General features: G+C 50.4%; 1 protein-coding gene across 4 annotated transcripts in view; it reads right to left on the bottom strand.

Moving 5' to 3' along the window:
* PLXNA4 (plexin A4) overlaps positions 1 to 18895 on the bottom strand; it is a 608317-nt gene that overhangs the window by 445899 nt on the left and 143523 nt on the right. The window contains exon 1 of one of the 4 annotated variants that reach the window (XM_060305300.1): positions 11196 to 11211. The exons of 2 other annotated variants lie outside the window; for them this stretch is intronic. The gene's annotated coding sequence lies outside the window, so the exon portion shown is untranslated. Of the gene's footprint in view, positions 1 to 3016; positions 3486 to 11195; positions 11212 to 18895 lie in introns of those variants that run through there. One more of the 4 variants, XM_030853839.2, reaches the window with a different exon arrangement.

The following is an 18895-nucleotide window of genomic DNA, read 5'->3' as shown; positions in this document are numbered from 1 at the left end:
AGGAGAGAGATCGGCAGCCGTTTCTTTGCATCAAAGCTTGGTGATAACTAGGAGTTAAGCGGGGGTGATTTCCCCACCCCCTTAGCTCTCTCTCCACTTCAGGACTGCTGCCTCCCTAGAAAGCCCCCACTTAATTCCCAGCAGCCCTCATTGTGATTAAAAGGATCCGAGGCCAGGTGTAGGCAGACTCTGCCCTGCAGATTTCCCTGTCTGCGGGGAGCAGCGGCTGCGGCAGAAGCAGCGGGCGAGGGAGAGGTGCAGAGAAGCAAAAAGGAAACAAGTTGGTGGCCTCAGATTCCTCCGGAAACGTTTGCAAAGCGCGTCGGTGGGCATCCAGAATGAAGTGCTGGGAGGACAGAGGAGAGCACGGGAGTACCAAATAGGGCAAAAAGAACGGCTCGTGGGCAACCCAGGCCGCGCTCTCACAGCAGAGGCGCCTGGAGCACAGCCCGGCAGCAGGGAGGGTCTGCTGAAAAGAAGCTTTCGCGGTTGGGGTTTTTCCAGTTTGATTCCCTTCCGAGCAATGAGGAAGACCCCAGAGAACTTAAAAGGAAGGTCACAGAGGAGTGGTGGAGAGGGAGAGTGGCAACGTGACATGCTCCGGGGCTGGGCCAGAGAACCCGGAAAAAATGAGATGTACAGCCAGCTTTACATAGATGTTAATTAACGCCTGCTTTGTCCTAGAAACCAAACTGGTACCTAACACTAAGTTCGGAAAGTGTGGGGATTTTTTGACCCACGCTAAAAAACGTTTAGCTTATCACCGGCATAATGACTGCTGGCTTAGCGTGAATGTGATGGGTCCTGAGCCTGCAAACATCCGAGAAAGGAAAGAAGGTAGGGGAAGGAAGCAGAGAAAGGGGCAGAGGTCTACGAGGAAGACGCACAGCCATTTCAGGCCGCTCTGGACCGCACCTTTTTGCCCCTTCAAGGTCCCGTGAGGAAACGTCTACCTGGGAGCCACCCACTGTCGCTGGAGTTCCCTATTTCTGTAGAAAACCGTGTGCTGCCCCACGCGTATGTGGAATCTCCCTGGCCACTCACCCAAAGGGCATGCGAGCAAAGTGTTCCGGTTCTTCCACAGCCCGAAAGACAGAGCTGGGTCCCGTTGTCACATGTGGATGGACGAGCTGACCACATACAGCAAGGCTCTTTGAGAAGGCGTGTGCATATCTGGGTATGTGTACACACAACCACCATTCTTAAAAAGAAAATAATGTCTGTTCCCCTGACTGGGTTCTCCCCATTGTGAGAGCTTTGCTTTATTCCATCTACCCTTTTTCAATCAATCAAAGGGCAGCTCACACAGCGCACAGCGGGGAACACAATCTCCCTCCCGGGGACGTCTGGTTCTTTCCTCCCCAGCCTAGCCGAAGACCTTTTCAGGAGCTGAAAAAAGTTTGGAAATAGCAGAGATGGGGGTACGAAGAGGGCCCTTTAGTTCAGCACCCATCTTCAGGATTTACAGAATTAACCAAATCCTGTGCCCAGCACTGAGGCCCACTTGTTCAAAAGAATGTTGCCTCCTTTCTCCTCATGTTCTGGAAAACTCCCAACATATTTTTCCCACTGGTGGGTTTGTAGGACACTCTGAACACATGATCTTGTATAGAGAGCACAAGCTGATTCCATTTCTTGCCAAGCTGCCCAACAAGCTACGCCAAAAGGGACAGCTATAGAAACGCAGAACTTGGCTATATCTATATTCAACTCCAAAATAATGTTGTACCTGGGTCTCACATTCTCCTCCCTACAATTGAGCCCTGAATGAACTGGCCTTTGGCCACCCCCCCGCAAAGTGGGAACTATGAAAAACCCCTTTTGGAACCCCACCCCCTCCCACCTCCTACAGAAAAAGTTTGAAAATGAGCAGCCTGTGAAACTCCAGCCGGGGAGAAAAAGAAAGGACGAGCTTTAGGGAAATAGAACCTTGAACCACAGGCTTCTGGAGAGTGATTCTCCACGTCAAGAGCAGCCTGGCTCTGGGAGATGCTGCCAGACCCAGGAACGCCTGGCCTTCTTGTAGGGTGGACACTGCTGAGGTGGTCATGAGAGGGGGGAACCCTCCTCCCTTCCTGCACTGCACCCCCCTCCATCCCCCTTCTAGTTCTATTTCTCAGACACACCGCTCGGAAAGGCATGTGGCAGGTGTTAGGCGCGGGCACAGGGGAAGCAGCCCCACGCTTCCCTGCACAGTGCAGAGAGGCTAGGGACACCCAAGTGCGTGTAAGATTGCTGCTGTCCACAGACTGGAGACGTGAGTAGGTTAGACGTTTTACGGAGGATCCGACCCCACACACTCTCCCTAGACAAACAACACACCCAAAGCCATGCTTAAGCCCCTTCCTGCCTGAAATCCAGGCGCATTGCCGGGAAAGCAGTGCCTCGCTTCAGAAAGGCGTTTGTGCTGCCTCTTACTGGGGAAACGCAGTGTCTGTTCCATATGCACCGCCCTACAGAACTGCCGCCCCATCCGCCTCTGTGGCCTCCTCCCCGCGCGCTGGGCCACCACGCTCTCCAAAGATCTGTCTGAGTATCTGTCGGTCTGTCTCGCGTTAAAATCCCACGGTGCGCAAAGGCCACGGAGCAGAGATTACATTGGGCGGGTCTCCCAAGACCATTACTTCTCCTGTTTTTTAAACCAGCCAGGGATGCCAGCGGCTGGGAACTGAAAAAAATCGCTCCCTCAACCTAGCCAGGTGGGAGGGAGAGGCAGTAATACACAGAATCCCACCCCGAAAGTCCTGGTTAGAGAAGTCTGAGTTCGGGAGCGTCAGAGGAGAAAGAACATGGGAAATACCTGATCCGGCCGCGCGGCACCTACGTGGGTGTCCAGGTGGGACGTGGGCAGGTGCGCGTGCATGGCGTGTGCCCGTGTGTATATGTGTGTGCGCCCGTGTGTGTGTGCGTGCGTGCAGGGGGCTGGCTCCGGGGCATTCGAGGACTCCGGACCGAGCCGGCATCTCCTCCCGCGCTGCCCTCGTCCGCCCGCCTGGCCGCCCGGCCGGCTCCTTACCTGCAAGCGCCGCTTTGCCTGCTTCAGCGGGAGCGCCGCATTGACACTGCAGATGGTGCCGGTGCCGCTGCCTCTCGCCCTCCTCTGAACGTGTGCGTGTGCGCGCGTGTGGCTGCCTCCTCCAGCCCCAGCCCCGAACCAACGAACGCGAATACTCCACCGAGGCACGGGGAACCCGGGGGGAGGCCAGGGAAACGGAGGGCGAAATCAGAGCCTACGGGGCTTGACAGCTCCTCTGGCGGCGTCCAAGGTGGGCAGAATGTCCAACAAAAAGGTCGGGAAATGCGGCTCGCTTCCAAGCACCCCTTTCCCCACCCACCCAGCCCTGGAGCCCGAGCAGTAGCGGCGGCTCTCGGGGGCTGCGGTGGCGACGCGGGGCCGCCCCCTTCGTCCCCACCCCCGCGGGCTGAATGTCCTTGATGCCAAGCGGGCACGGCGGCGTCACTCCGCGCCGCCCATGCTCGCCAGGTCGGGCCGCTGCCCGGGCGAGGCGAGTGCGCGGGGGACCCGCCGGGGAGCGCTGTTGGCGCCTCGGCGCGCCTCCCTGGGTAGCGGCGGCCGCCCCCCGGCCACACGCGGCCGGCCGCGCCGCAGCTGCCCCCGCCTCCACCCGGGGCCGGGCCGGGCCGGGCCGAGGGGCCGGAGCTGGGGGGCCGCTGGAGCCGCTGGCTGCTCCCCGGGGAGGCGCGGGGCGGCGGCGGCCGCCGGCGCTGCGGCAGCGGAGAGCGCGGCCGCGGGCCGAGCCGGGCCTCCCGGGCGCGTCCCCCGGCCCCCCGGGCGGGCTGCTTGCAAAGTTTGCAGGGGGCAGGGAGCGGGGCCGCCGCTGGCTCGGCCGCCGCCGGAGCTCCCGGGCTGCCTGCTGCCGCCGCGGCTCGCTGCTGCTGTGCATTGAAGCCCGGCCAAGCGCTGCAAAAACTCCAGCTGCCTGGCGCTCTCTGGGTCCTCCTCTCCTCCCTCCCGCCCTCCCCGCTTCCCAGCCTCCCTCCCTCCCTCGCCTCGCCCCCGCCCCTCCCCGCCGCCCGCCGCCCGCCAACCGCCGCCGCTCTCTCCCTGGCTCGTGCTGGCTGGCTTGGAGCTCGGCTGACAGCTAGACCGCCCGAGAGCTGCCGGCAGAGGGGGCAGGGGGCAGGGGACGCCTCCCTGCACCCCGCGCCCGCCGCCGCCCGCCTAGCCCCCGCTCTCCGCTCCCACGTTTGCGGACACCCGCCGGGCGACCCTGCCTGCGGCTGTGTGGGGAAGAGGGGCCCGTACGGGGGATGAGGCACACAGCCGCCTCGGAAGGTCCGGATGTGGGCGCCGACGGTCGGAGGGACCCGCAGGTGCTCAGAGCCTACACCGACACAGGCACCCATGCCGAATCAGAACCCCGCCCCAGAACCCTCACACAGGACCTGAGGACGGGGAGGCTGGGTGAGATAGCATGGGTGGCCAAGGGCGCTAGAGCTCGCTGGGTAACCTGACTCGTCTAGTCCTGTTTCTACTAAGAGGCCGACCGGCTCCTCTCTTCTCCAAAACCCTAGATCCTAGGCAGCACTGTGCCCCATCCTCCAAGAGAAACTGAAGGGATTCCCACACTTATTTAGCCCCAGACTTCCACGGATTCCTCACTCATCCCCGCAACACCACAAGCCCCCAAAATGGCACCATCAACTGTGCCCACCCCATGGGCAACCACCAAGGATGACCCTCGAAAGGAGCCCATGGTTTCTGGCTTCCTCCCTCGTGGCTGTCCACTTTCCTTTTTCCCCACAGCCAGCAACTTCCTGTCCATTCCTGTCCTCCCATCAAGACACCTTAAGGGAATCTTATTAGGTGGAAATGACTGACAACAGCATACATTTCTATGCCTTCCTGTAGGGCTTCTATTTTCAGAGATCAGAGTTGTAAACCAGGGAGACTGAAACCAGCTGTGTGCTGACAGGGTATACAAGCCCCAAGGTGGACGGCACACTCGGGTCAGGCCGGGCCCACCCAGACAGGCCTTGCTGAAGCTTTGCTTTGGAGAGGTGGCTGCCTGGATGAGAAGGAGAGAGCCAAGCCAGACTGAGGATGAAACCAGACGTTGGGTTGTTTGGCGGAAGGGTATTCCAGGAGACAGAGTGGAGCCTTGAGAGCCTCTGGTCCTCTGCTGAGTATCGCAGGGCACAGAAAGAAGCAAGGAGTGATCTTATTAGCTTGCGTTAATACATTGATCCGGCTCCTCTCTTCTCAGAAACCCCAGATGCCAGACTCTAGATAAGGCATGCGATATCAGGTTAGTTTCAGAAGTCCAGAGAAACATAACGAAATAACTCGATGCTGCTGCTTCTTGGACCTCCATCCGGAGTTCAGGAAGCCCAGGGCCAAATGTTTCTCCAGGCAGGACTGAGACTAGGGACAGACAAGCCAGGCGCCCAGGAGGCACTCACACTCAGGGCTCCTTCTTGTCAGGCTGTCCTCACCCTGGTCGTGGTCCCACTTCGAGGTATCTTCTGTAAAATTGCTACACGGGACCATCTCAGGCCTTTCTCAGAGGTGACAGCCCAGACAGCCCCATGAAAAACCCTAATGGGTTACTTATGGAATACAGTTCCATAAAAGTGGGAGGGAGGGGGGGATCCTTTCAAATGTCCGTTTGCCACTCAGCTTTCAGGGCATGCCATAAAAATGCTGCAAGAGGGGGAGAGGGAGTGAGAAAAACAGCTCTGCTTCCATTCTCAGCCATCTAGCATGTATTTTTAATACAACTTGATTTTTTCACTTGTAGCTTGTGTGTGTGTGTGTGTGTGTGTGTGTGTGACTATTGCTGGTAAGACACAGGTCCATTTTCTGATGGATGGATGGGAAGTCAAAGATCTTTTTTTTTTAGCGGTAGCAGATAAAATGTATTTATTATTCTTTATCTCCTGCCTAGTGTGTGGCGTCATTTATTTTCATTCAGAGAAATGAATGCCATGTGGTGCCTGGCATAGCCAAATGACAGAGAAGAAGTGAGGCGAAGAGTTGGCCCGACAGTGGGCAGGTGAGGGGCGCCAGTGGGGCTGAATGGCCAACGGTCTTTTCCTTCCTTCCTCTTCCACTTAACAACCAGGTGAAAGGTGTGCTGAATGGAGCAGTTATAATGTCTCCGTAAGGAAGAACAGAGCAGTCAAATTAGCAACAGTGTGGGACCTGATTTTTTTTAATTAATGATGGCCCCTTGGATTTGCTCTCTCAAGGCTGGGGAGATGGGAGATGGGTTGGGATGAGTAGTGCTCTAGACCGGAAGTTAGAAGACCTGGGTCCTTGAGCTGGCTCTGACATCCGCCAACTCCATAATTTGGGGGTAGATCAGACTTTCTCAGTGACACTCTATCTTCTCACCTGCCCCATTTACCCCTTGGAGATAGTGACATTCAAGGGAGACACTATCTATTCATGTGCTTGGAAACTCTAAGGTAAGTGCGATACACACGTAAGGGATCAGCATTGCTTTTCAAAGACCACGTCTTTTTTAAATAGCACCACACAGTGAGGGCTGGAAGGTCCTCTGTCATCTTGACCATTCTCGGTGGTCAGACACACTAGGAAAGGCAGCCTCCATACTGGTTCAAAGCAGGTTTCTGCAGTAGGTACAAACCCTCCTAGCTCCCACACGTCCCCCAATCCCACCGGCTGTGGAGCGGCAAAGAGAGACACGAGCTTTTCTCCTGCTGACAGTGGGTCTGTAAGTCACCCACTCCCCCCCCACCCCCCCCCCCGGGACGCTGAGTAGGTCGTTGGCTGGCTTACGGCCACAAGAGGGAGAAGCTAAATGGCGCATTGCTTCATAAAGTCCTGTGTTCTAAGGAGGCTACTTTTGTGGCAATTTGGTGGTAGTTTATTGAGGGGTTTGAGGAGTAGAGTTTTGGCTCATCTTTCAGGCTGAATAAAAGGCCAGATTTAATAGGAGAGAGGAGAAGAAATCCTTACGTTTTCCTTCACTTAGCCACCACTGTTTGATTAGTCTAGGAACAGAACTTCTATTTAAGTTGATTAAAAGCCAGATTTGCTCATTAAATAAATCACCAGAGCCTGGTGGTACTATAGAGAATTCCCCGCCCCCAGTAGCTGGCCCCATGGCTGGGTTTCAGACGGAGCACCCGGTGCTGGATGAAAAACGACAGGCAGTCCGCGGCTTAAAAACCTAAATTGTGGCGCCACCTTCAGGAGAGTAGAAATATCAACATTATTCCAACTCAGCAGACACTGGGAGGAAAGAGCCTTCCTCCATGACCCTGCGCTGGAAACAGAAGGCCAGGGTTCCAGACAGCGAGAAGGGCCCAACTCCCCACTGACCCCTGATTTCCAGGTGTGTCACCAGATGTCCACCACACACTCCAGCGGGCTGCAGCCTTCTGAAAGCTGCCATTTCGTGGTACGCGCAGCTGCTCTCAAGATTCTCAGTCTATTGAAACAAACTTATTCTTTCCTGTTTCCTAAGGGGTTAAGTCAGCCTCTAACCCAAGCGTTCTATTTCCAAGACTCCAGGCCATAAAATAGTAAAAACAGGACGGAGAAACGACTGCCCTTGGAGGAGGGTGGAGGAGGAGCGTCCCTATGTCACCCCACTTCCTGATTGTACTTGACCTTGGTGGCTGGGTATTGTTAGTAGACCCAAACCATCTCAGGCTTCTCCAGCCTGTGGGTGCTAGCGAGGACACAGTGATGGTCGCATCTGAATCTCACCTCTCAGCCTTCTCCTGCTCATGCAGACTTGGCCTCCACTGATAGCCCCCTCCCTGTCTCCTCCCATGTGACAGAGACCCCCAAGGGTGGCTGTGCTGAGCGGCAAGTGTGATCATGTTATTCTTCACAGGCCTCGTCATGGAAGTCCACTGCCACAAGCCACGTGATGGAAGGACACCTCTGCATCACCTCTGCCCACCTATACCGCTGGGCAAAGCCAGCCCCGCCGCTCTGCTGTGGCTTCCCAGGCCACACCAGGGGTCTGGTGCCAAGGTTGGGGGGGGGATGCTCGCTCCCTTCCCCCACTCACACACCGTGTGGATCTTGGTCATCTGGGCCCCGAAGCAGCTCCCACACCTCCCGGGGTCTAAGTCTTAATCCCCTTCCTCCCCAGACGCCTTCACCTACCACCTCTCTCCAGCATTCTTCCTTCTCCTCCAACTAATGAGCAAACTTGTCTTTTCAACTGCAGGAATCAGAAATGGGAGGATGCAAGGGGTGGGGTAGGCATGTGACCTAACTCAACTGGCCAGAAACAGCAGAGTCCCAGCTCTGGCCAACTCCATATCTGGCTACAACAAGAAAATGTAAACACTTCCGTGTGACCCTTTTTGGGGGTTCAGTCCCAGGAGGCGTGAGGTCCTATAGCACGCCTGAACTCCAAGAACCAGATGCCATTCATGGCCTCCACGTGAAGGCTCCGTCTTGCCTCTGCCCCACTCACCTGCCAAGCAGCTTAAGCTAGTCACTTGGCCTCTATGACTGGGGTACAAAGAGCACAAAGGCCTCAGTTGTTTTCCTTGTACTGAAGATGGATTTGTGCTAATGGGTTAAAAGCCTTATCTGGTAGCACACATTTCCAAGATGATTGCCAGGTTGTCTGAGTATAATCTGCTAAGAGACTGTGATAACCAGGATCCAAAATAAACCTAGTGATCCTTGCCAACCGGTATTCATGCCGTCCTGCAGTCCCCACCCACAGAATCAGAGCTGACTCGGCCGAGACAGGGTGTGACTTCCAAGGCCAGGTCATCCAAGACGTGTCAGCTCCCAGCTTGGTCTCTTAGATCACTTGCTCTGGGGTATTCGGCCATGTGGTGAGGACCCTCAGGCAGCCTTGAGGAGAGGAACTGAGGCTTCTCACCAAGAGCTGGCACAACTTGGCATCCCACGGGGGAGCCGCCTTGGAAGTGGGTCCTCCAGGCCCAGTCAAATCTTCAGATGATTCCAGCTTTGGGTGTTTTTAACTGAGGTCCCAGACATTGTGGAGCAGAGACAAGATGTTGCTGGAGGTGACTGGTTACACAGCCAGAGATAATTTAAAATACAGTGACTTACAGAGGGAATCGTTCCCCTGACCTTGGCCTCAGTAGCCTCTAACTCTTATTCTTTGAGCCCACTTGGCTTTAGAATAAGAAGGACAGAGGGGGGCATGCTGGATGCATGATACTGACTATACTGGGCAGGAATGGGCACCAGGATGTGCCCTGCCAGGAACTCCCTACAGAGCCCCTTAGCATATCTCAATACGTGAAGTGAAAATGAGAAAACCCAGCCGGGGGCTGGAAGGCACAACACACAGAATGTAGAGTCGTGCTCACCTGAAGCGGATGTGCGCAGTTCTGGCGTGTCAGCCTCAGGAACACCCCACACGGAGGCGCAGAGCAGGGCTGGAGCTTGTTCGTTTTAACGAGCTGCCTGGCACCTGCCCTCACGGGGAGCCCGCTGAAGGTCAGACTGAGTGGACCTGATAAAGTGGTGCTGTGGTGCTGATAAAGTTCCGTCCTCCTGAACCTGACCCTCCCCACGCTGCAGGGCAGGGGGGAGGTCCCAGGACTCAAGAGAAGGCACAGCAAGAAGAGACCGGAAACAGGAGGCCACTGTTTCCCCGCTGCTCAGTGTCCTGTGAGGACTACCTTCCATCCCCCTGGCACCAGCTTTGAGAAATCTCCTCAGCCCTCAGCAGCTTCTGCAGACCCAAGCAGTGCCTAAGGGTCGTCAGGGGGGCCAAGGTACCCACAATGGGTAGAAGGAAAGTGAGGGAGGAAAGAAGCCACGAGGAAGAGTAAGAAGGGAAGAGGTGCCTGTACTGAGTCGGCGCAGAAGGAGCCACAGACCACGCCTCTGGGAGTTTCCGGGGACCGTGCAGAGACCCAAGGTGACTTCTCTCCTCCTTAACATCTCCCCCCTATTCTCCTTCCTCAGGCTTGAAAGGGCTTCCTCCCAAAGCACTCCTGTCTGCAGGCTTTGCAAACGCTGGGTGTCCCTTGTGGACCCCCCATGGTCACAGCCCCAAGGCCACAGTGGTGCTTGATAGTTAAGAGCCAGGGAGATGGGTTTCCCTGGTGGCACAGTGGTAGAGAATCCGTCTGCCAAAGCAGGGGACAGGGGTTCGAGCCCTGCTCCAGGAAGACCCCACATGCCGCAGAGCAACCAAGCCTGTGTGCCACAGCTGCTGAGCCCGTGCACCACAACTACTGAAGCCCACGTGCCTAGAGCCCATGCTCCGCAACAAGAGAAGCCACCGCAATGAGAAGCCCGCGCACTGCAACAAAGAGTAGCCCCCGCTCGCCACAACTAGAGAAAGCCGGCGCGCAGCAACGAAGACCCAGTGCAGCCATAAATAAATAAATAAACAAGATTGTAAAAAAAAGCCAGAAAGACCCCACTGTGTGCATCTGTCCCCAACCCTGCATTCAGTGACACTATGCTGATAGCTGGAAACCAGCCATGGTGGAAATATTTACACCAGGGGGATCAGCATACACTGCAAACCAGGGCTCTTATCTTTGTGGAGAGCCAGTTCTTAAACCTTTCCCAACACAGCACTGGGCAGGGCTAGCGACGGGCCAAGATAAAGCAGGTGAGTGCAGACCAGGCCTGCTGATCTGCTCAGATGACTGTTCATGGGTGCCCAGCAAACGCAGCACCCACATCAGCGCAATTCAGTGTCGCTCTGGGCAGAGAGGGTTCCCTTCCGCCCATGCCCCACCCCTAGATCGTGAGAAAATGTTACTACATACCTTTTCTAGTAGTTGTTTTTCCCACGTCCTGTGTCTAAGGAGCCTTGTCTCATATTTTTTGACACTAGAATCAAGAAAGAAAGTGATGTCCTTTCCCTGCTAGGCAAACTGAGGCAAGGGATGTTGAAGTGACACATCTCAGGTTACACAGGAATCTGAAATGTAAACCTGTGCACCGGTCAGTTACTCTCTCCACTTCAAACTTAAGATGAACACCTTGGGTTTGGCAACAATTCTATTTTCATTCCCTCAAAGCACTGCTGTTAAAATTACGTTACACCCATGCAATAGAACACAGTATAGATCTCAAGCAAATGAAGTAAATCCATGTAATCGATGCTCTGAAAAAAAATGCAGAAAGGTATTTGTGTATATGTTTGCATATTTTTGAATGTAGAGAATAGTGCATACATATCTATATAGTTTTATATATACACAGAACATTTTGGAAGGATACAAAAAACACTTACCAGCAGAAACCTCAGAGTGGGAGCCAGGGTGACATATATTTTATTGTTTCATTGTATATCTTTTGTTCTTTTTGACATTTTACCCTGTGCAAGTATTACATTCTCCATTTTTTAAAAAAGCTAGTTTAAAAGGAACAAAAAAATACTGCCGCTAAAAGCATCTTCATCACACCACTCTCTCTCCTCGAATCCAGCCAACCACTCCTCCATCCCATCTGTATCATATCCAAGCTTGCTTTTTGTTCTACTTTCCAACTATCTGCTCCATCTTCCTCCAGGCCCCACGCTTCTCTGGGCTGCCATGAAGGTACAGAGCAGCCTGTCTGCCCAGCACGATGGGGTAAACATCCCAGAGAAGTTCTCATCTCTCATTTCCTAAAGACCAGCCAGCGTTCTACTTTGCCTGAGGACTTCTGTTTGGCACTAGCTGATTAGAAGGAGATTCCAGGAATGATGCAGAACATCCTTTCCATGCTAAAGCAAGTAACTTTAGAGCAAGTCAAAGGCGGTTTTCTTCTCCACCGTGGTCAGTAAACTCATGGACACTAATACCCAGAAATGGTACAGGCTGAACATACGATGGTGCCAGGAGGCGTTTAGATATTCACAGGTAAAAAGCTCCACACTGAGTTGTTAATCTCAGCAGGAACAGTGTAGGGGCAGGTAAAGGACTAGAGACAGGCAAACCTCATTCTACTTTGGAAAGGGTGAGAATAATGTATTGATAGGTTCTGAAAACTACAAACAAATGAGCTGGGTCCAGATATTGACCACTGGCTCAGTAAAGGGCAGACATATGATTATTTAGAAAATGATATGGTGAGCACTAAGAAAAGGCCTGGCATTGCCAAGAACAAACCCTACCAGGTTGGTCTTGTTTTCTAATTCAACGAAGTGGTGACGCTTTCACATCAAGGAAGTATAAGAGAGAATATCTGAATTGCATCAAGGACTCTTTAATAAGACCCTTGTAGCGCATGGGGTTATGTGGGCTGGAAGGATTAGCTGATTGAATGGTGAGACCCCAAAGAGGGTCCTCAACGCATCAAGACAGCGTGGAGGAAGGTTTTCTTGGGATCTGTATCAGAGCTCTGTTCTCAAACTAATCCTGTTCTACAAATGTACTAATAACTTGGATAAAGATGGAAGAGACACAATCATCAAATTTGCCTATGACTGCAATGAAAAAACAATAAATATAAGTATTTACAATCCTCCCCTGGCTAAGGAGAAAGAAACCTTTGCTTAACACTGGGCGTTTTTGGTGTTAATAAGGCATTTTGATGTTGACCTGGGGGCACCATGCTGAGGAATGAAAAAGTGAGAGAAGCTGAACTGACCTACATTTGAAAATATATGGAGCTCTCCAGAAAGAAAAAGGATGCGGCCAGGGGGAAAGAATGGAGCAGCACCCTGGGGGGGAAGGGGGCATGAGGATGGGTGGCAAGAAGGTGGGAGGAAGGCTGTGAGCACGGGGACCCGGGAGGGACGTGAGCATCGGTCACAGAAAGGGGTTTTTAGGAAGCCTTTCAGAGTACATGATGTAATTCCTTCTTTTGATGCCTCCTCAAGAGACTATCAGTAGAAAACTCTGCAATTTGTCAATGCTTTGAAAAGGTTGATTTTGCATTTCTTTTGGATATATCGTCAAGTTGGGATGGATCTTAAGGCAGAATCAAGAAGACCCCGTTTTATTCAGGCTACAAGTGCATGATCAAAGCCCCTCAGCATAAAATAGACTTTCTGAATTCGAAGATAATTTTGCATGCTGAAATTATGGGGCAATTTTTAACAAAATGAAATGTAATATAGATACGACCGAGGTTCTATATGTGCGCATAGGAAACAACTCTGCAAATACAGGATCAGGGAGATGGGACCACATTTTTTTTTAAAGTATAAGCTAACGTCGACAATAAGCTCTCTATGCGACTCAACAGTGAGAGGCTGCCAAAGTCGATGGAATCACAAGCTATATTATTAGAGAATGGAGTTCCAAAGGGGACGGTGACAGCCCTGCTCTGCTTTGAGACAGTTAGACCACACCTGAATTACTGCTCCAGGCCCCACGCTTCAAGAGTGGTCAAGCCCGGGCTTCCCTGGTGGCGCAGTGGTTGAGAGTCTGCCTGCCGATGCAGGGGACATGGTTTCGTGCCCCGGTCCAGGAAGATCCCACATGCCGCGGAGCAGCTAAAAGAGTGGTCAAGCCCAAAAGGGACTTAAAATCCTATTATATTGGGAACAATCAAAGATGCTGGTGATGTCCAGCTTCAAGAAAGTAAGGATCAAGGAAACATGACAGATTCAAATATTTGGGAAGGGTTGCTGAATTAGCTCTATAACTTCAAGATATTGAAGTAGGATCAATGAATAGAATTTATCTTATGTAGAGATATTTTGGCCCAATATAAGGAATGCCTTTCTAATAGAGCTCTCTAAAGACAGAACAGATTTTCTTGGGTGGTAGTGAGTTCTCCATCACTGGATGTATTCAGACAGGAAGGAGGGGCTGCTTAGGTGAAGACTGGAGTTTGGATGAAATAACCTCTGATGTCTCTAAGGGTCTGAGGTTTTAGTTGTTTTGTGTTTATTGTTGTATCCTCCACAGTGCCACGGGCTTTGCTTTGACTCAGTAAATGTTTACTGAATTAAACTGCAATGATTTGAGGGTAACATCTAGGGAAGATAACCAAATCCAGCCCCAACCATCACCGAGGAGAGGAATCAAGGGTGAAGTCGGTCAGAGAGTGAGATGAAGGGCATGAGTAGACACACAGCTAAGTTAAACCCTGCCTCTTCCTCGCTCTGCAGCTGTACACCTCATTCACCAGGTAGACCGTCTTTTGCCCGGTACAGGCCTGTATGGAACCATTTTCCATCATTCACTCATTGAACACTCATAAAATCCAGAGTTCTGAATTTTTATTTTTTTCCTTTGGCTTTCAAACTACCCCCCACTCCATTCCTTCCTCCCCAGGTCCCCAGTCTTTCTTTTTGGGCGCCCACATTGCTTTTCTCCCCCTTTCCCTTAGTTTCTTCCTACTCCAGTGGGGGATTCTTATCATTCTTCTATTCCTACCCCTTTAACCTCAGAAGCTTTCTATGGCTACCAAGGGCCTGACTACCAGCCCAGGGATCCTAGTGTCTCAGAGAAGTCACAGGTAATGGGCTCAGGGTCAGCTTGTGTCATCTGGTCGCAGGGACTGTAACCTGAGGACTGGACAGGTTTTTGTCCTACATCTGACTACACTGTGGACGTTCAACAGCCTGTAATGACTGCTCCTTCATCCTCTAGTTTGTCTTAAATGATCCGAACAATGGCATTCTCATCACCGCCCCCGACCCCCAGGGGGAAATTATTCCACTGTCGAAAGCGCCTCTCTGTAAAGGAGTGTTGTGGGCTTCTTCTGCAGGAGTTCCAAACCTTCAGTCTGTTCCCTTTGTCATTCCTAATTACGCTTCCTCCCATACTAACAGGATTATTGACACCTCATCGTTTTGTTCTGTAAATAAAACTAAAGCATCCTATCGCTTCTGCTCCAGTGATTTCATCAGCGCCTTTCGGGCCTGGTCATAATTTCCCTTCCTGATTCGTCATGCTTAATCAGGCATAAAGCTACAGTAAGAGAGAATATATCTTAAGAAAGAAAGGAGTGAGTGATAATGATGGTGACAATGATAAGGATTTCATCCAAAGACCAAAGCCAGATATCACAGGTTTTCATGAGACTGTAAAGGTTCTGTAAGATTTCATGTTGACTGTAGAGTGAAATAGGCCAAGGGGATACTCTGCAGCTCATATCGTGTTTAGGATCATCCATTCAATAAACATTTATGAAGTGCCTGCCCTATGTCACTGCGCTACGGATCAAAGCTGCTTCAGGCATAGTCCCTACCTTAGGGGTTTTCAGGTGAATGGGAGACAACATAGTAAGCAAATCAGTGCAGGAATATGTTATCGATGCTAAGATGTAAGTATTCGCCAAGTAACAGGGGAATTAGGAAGAGAGTGTCAATTCAGAAAGCAATTCTTCTTGATTCTGATCAGAACACCACATTGAAATTATAACTATTCATTTTCTTATTAATAGTGCCTCTGCTGTTATAATATTTTTAAAATAAGGCTCATCTCAGTGAGAAATAATAACAACATTAATATACGTTCTAATCAGAAGGATTTGGAGTAAGAAGCTACATTTGAGGCATGGGCAGGGGGAGGGTAGGAATGAACAATAAGGGTCAGCAAGCAAGACGGGTTGCAAAGGATGCAGGTGAAAGAAAAAATAAGTGTATGTTCTTCAATGTCAGAATTTTAAATTATAGACATTTGATGATGGTACAATATTTACCTAGCACTTGCATAGACGTGCTGATCACCTTACCTTTTAATATCCCTGTTTCATAAATACTGAACAATTCCCCCAGGGAATAAAACCAAGGACTCACATGGGCAGGTAGTTCATATCCATTCATTTTTTTTTTTTAATGTTGAAGATCTTATTGGCTTTATTCAGTGATTTATGAATCAGACAGCACCCAATTTAACAGATAAAAAGGAGCTCCCTATACATTCTTTCTCTGATTCATTTCTTATATGAATATATTCCTAGTTCCTCCTAGGTGCCAAGTTCTAGTGCTGGGAATAAGATAGAGCCCAGGACAGTAGGTCCCTGATCTTGTACAGTGTGCACTGCGGATGAAGGCAAGAATGAACCAGTTAAATGAATGAACAGGGTAATTTCAGGTAGTGGTTTTTTCTATGAATAATAAGAGAATATGGTGCTGTGAGGTGAGGAAAGGTTTCTCTCAGGTGGTAACCTCTGAGCTGAGGCTTGAAAGACAAGAAGCAACCAGCCAGGGGAAGACGTGGGGAGAGGAAGGAGTCAGTACAGGGGCCCTGAGGTGGAATGTAGAGGAAGAATAATCCTCACTTCCAAAGAAGGCAAGCTTTGGGAACCATGCGAGAGTCAGTGTGGGCAGAACTTTGCAAGGGAAAGAAATGGAGCAAAAGCCCTTAGAAACACACGAGCAAACAGAACAGCATACGCATCCAGCTGCTTAAAAGACATTTAACATCTCACATGAGTAGCCTGGAGTTAGGTGGTTCCTGGTCTAGTGCAGGGACCCCCTGAGGTTACCAAGGATCCAGCCTCTTTCTATTTCATCTGTGTCTCATCCTTGGCAAGTCGCATTTTTGCCCTTAGACTTAACTTAAGCCCCAAAGAAAGGCAAAGAAGCAGTGCCAGAAAGCTCTTCTGGTGTTGCTCTCCCTTCTAACAGCAAGTAGAGCATTTCAGAATGCTTCCATATACCTGACTGGCAAGAACTGGGTCACATAGCCACTCCAAGCTGCAAGGGAGGTTGTGAAATGAGTGTCTGGCAAAGAACAGGATTACTAACACTGATTTGGACTAATCGAGATCCCAAGAGTCACCCCCTGCAGATTGGATCAACGTGGAGAGCCTTGGAACAGACGAAGGAGGGAATAGCGGGTCATAGGAACGCAGGGCCATTCACTGGGGTCCCTTGTCAGGGTAAGAGGGGAGAAGGAGGGAGTATAGAGTAATGGAAAGACCCCAAGATCTGGAATCAGAAGACATGGGTTACAATCCCCCCTCTGGGAATATTTCCCAAACCAATTTCAGCCAGAGTTCCTTCAGCTATAAAATGGAAGTGACAACAGCACCTACCTGTCAGGCAGGCTGTGAGGAACAGAAATTGTCAGAGTGGGTTGTTAAGTACTTAGCGTGTTCCCAAGACTCTATGGGGATGCAGGGAGAAAGTATTAGAGTAATTTCCATTTCTATTTATTCTTCTCAGCCCTTAAGCATATCAATATATACTGTTATATATTATATAATAGTGCATAATATATAAATATCATACTATATAAATAATATGAATATAATATATCATAATATATGGATATATGAATATAATATACATAATATATGAATATATCATAATATATCATAATATCATAATATATGAATATAATATCATAATATATGCATATAATATACATACTACACTACAATAAATGTACATATGTTGGGACCACTCAAAAAACTTACTGATAAGCCTCCAGCGTTTTAAAATAAACAGTTTGGAAACACTTCTTTAAAGTACACAATGCGTATAAGGTACTTAGCACAGGACTGGGCATGTATGGAGCCTTCAGAGAAGGCTGGTGGCCAAGCTGCCTTTCAGATGCAGTGGGATTGCGATTTTTACTGGCACGAGCAGGCATCTGTGACAGTCCCTCCCAACTCCGCTCTCAAAATGCTGCACATCATGTATTCTTCTGCCACCTCAAATCCCTCTCCCAGAAAACAGGATTACAAGCCACGCACCACGCCAGCGGCTCCCAGGAGCCATTATCGTGTAGCTTCCCCAACCCCTGGCATCTTCTCTTTGGCCAGGTGGGCACTTCTGTGAAGGGGTGAACAAAGGCAAGGAGGAGGGGAAGCCAAGCCAGCCAGGGGATGAGACCTGCCTGCAGGGGAAGGAAAAGGAAAAGGCCCCTGTGGGAGGGGACAATTAAAACTCAAATGGGGTTTGCGAATATTCTGTGCAATTCCTCTCTCCCTGTGAACCCTGCCTCCCATTAGCATGGACGAATGAGAAATGCCCGTATCTCCTTTTCATCCACCCTCATCTTTCTTTGCAGGGACTCCGGGCACTTTAGGAAGAACATCTCTTTCCTGCCCTGAACATCACCTCTGCGGTGGGCATGGGTAGAGAAATAAAGTCACAAGGTCACTGAGTGGTTCAGCTAGAATACACCCAGGAGTCGTGACAGCCGATTGAAATCACTTTTCTCATTAAAAGTACAAAGATAAAGCCTCCTTTATAAATACGAGGTCCTTAAATATTATCTGTGGCCATCAGTTCTGCTGGCAGTGCAGGCATTGTTTGTTTATTTAATTTAACCTTTTCTTCCCCTCTAAGCTTCTGGGTTTGCCTTTAAAAACCCACGCTAAGCTCTCACTTAACGATTTGACCGGCTCCCCTTTAGCTTCCTTTAAACGAGCTGCCGATAAAGGAATAAACTTGCTGAAGAAATAAGCAGTAAGCCCCCTGAACACTGTAGTCCTTTATGCTGCCGCTGTCCAGGCTGAAGGCCCTCTCAAATGAATGGAGAGATAATGCTAATGGAATTACACATTGTGGCTGGATCAGGGGCTGCCACGGGAAGATAAATACCAAAGCAAGGCTAAGGCATTTAATCAAAAATAAACCCCCTGCATGTCCCCTTTTTTTCCTTCAGAGTTAAAAAAACAAAAACAAAACAAAACACAAAAACCCAAGGCCTTGATTTGCCACATATATTACTTCACTCCCTTTCTGCTATTATTCCAAATTATTTGGTTTAGGGGAGGTCCCACATACACACACATTTGGAAGCAAATTAAATTAGTAAGAGCCACCCACCCAACATGTGTTTACAGTGACGTAAATGAAACCGTGGCTAACCTCTCAGAAGATAAACTGTATGTGGATTAATTCGTGGAGATGATATGGCGCTTATCTGTTTTGTTTAGGCTCAATTTTAAATAAGATAAAATTGTTGGGCCCTGTGATCTGCCTGGTGAAGCTGTTTACCACATAACTGACATGCAACGGGGGCTGTTACGAATATAGATTAGCAAGTGGCAGCGGCTGGTGGTCGCCTCCTTCCTGCTCACCCCTGCTCCCCT

The sequence above is a fragment of the Globicephala melas genome, chromosome 9 (assembly GCF_963455315.2).
Source record: "Globicephala melas chromosome 9, mGloMel1.2, whole genome shotgun sequence".
Lineage (NCBI taxonomy): Eukaryota > Metazoa > Chordata > Mammalia > Artiodactyla > Delphinidae > Globicephala > Globicephala melas.
Note: the sequence above shows the minus strand (reverse complement) of the source record. Positions and strands in the feature narration are given on the sequence as shown.